The 713-nt window shown below is 58.3% G+C and overlaps 1 protein-coding gene across 1 annotated transcript in view; it reads right to left on the bottom strand.

The window, feature by feature from the left end:
• Positions 1-498, bottom strand: part of Znf462 (zinc finger protein 462) — a 137,735-nt gene extending 137,237 nt beyond the window's left edge. Inside the window, exon 1 of the mRNA XM_010639277.2 lies at positions 215-498. The gene's annotated coding sequence lies outside the window, so the exon portion shown is untranslated. The remainder of the gene's footprint in view (positions 1-214) is intronic.
• Between the last annotated feature and the right edge of the window lie 215 nt (positions 499-713).

Genomic DNA, 713 nt, shown 5'->3' with positions numbered 1-713 from the left:
TCTCCCTCCTCCCCCTCCTCCTCCTTCTCCTCCTCTCTCGCTTCTTCTCGTCTTCCAACAGCCAGTCCATGCATGCAGGGAACTCCCGGTGCTCCCCGCTCCGCCAACCCTCCTCGGCCGAATGAATGAGCGCGTCGGTGCCTCCACCGCCCCGCGCTCTCCTCCCCGGCGCACTCAGACCACCCGGAGGTGGTGGTTAATTGCAATAACTTACAGAAGAAGCGTCCCGGCGCCGGGAGGTGCTTCGGGTTCTCCAGCCCCACCGCCTCCTTATCCTCTTTCTCTTTCTCCTCTTCCTGCTTGGGTTATTGTTGTGGAAGTTGTTTTGGAGTCTCATGTGCTTCTGCCGGGTCTCAGCAATGGAGGATCGCCATCTTCCCTGCCTTCCACGGCTCCTCAGACTCGCTGCAGCGGCAGATGACCTGAGATATCCGTCTCTCTCTCCCTCTCTCCCTCCCTCCCTCTCCCTCTCACTCTCTCCCCTCTCTGCTCTTCTCTCTCCTCTCCTCCCTCTCCCTCGCGCGCGCTCTCTCTCTCCCTCCCTCTGTGTCTCTCTCTGAATAATGAGCAACCAGAGGGAGAGAGAAAGCAAGACAGAAAGAGAGAAGGAAGACAATCTTCTCCTGCCACACAAAACGCCGGAGCACCAGGGGGTGCGCGAAGCCTTTCTAATAACAACAACAACGTGCAGGAGAGAGGAAGGGGGAAAAAGA

The sequence above is a fragment of the Fukomys damarensis genome, unplaced genomic scaffold, assembly GCF_012274545.1.
Source record: "Fukomys damarensis isolate Sample0158 unplaced genomic scaffold, DMR_v1.0_HiC HiC_scaffold_36, whole genome shotgun sequence".
Classification (NCBI taxonomy): Eukaryota; Metazoa; Chordata; class Mammalia; order Rodentia; family Bathyergidae; genus Fukomys; species Fukomys damarensis.
This window is presented reverse-complemented; position numbering and strand designations above follow the sequence as displayed.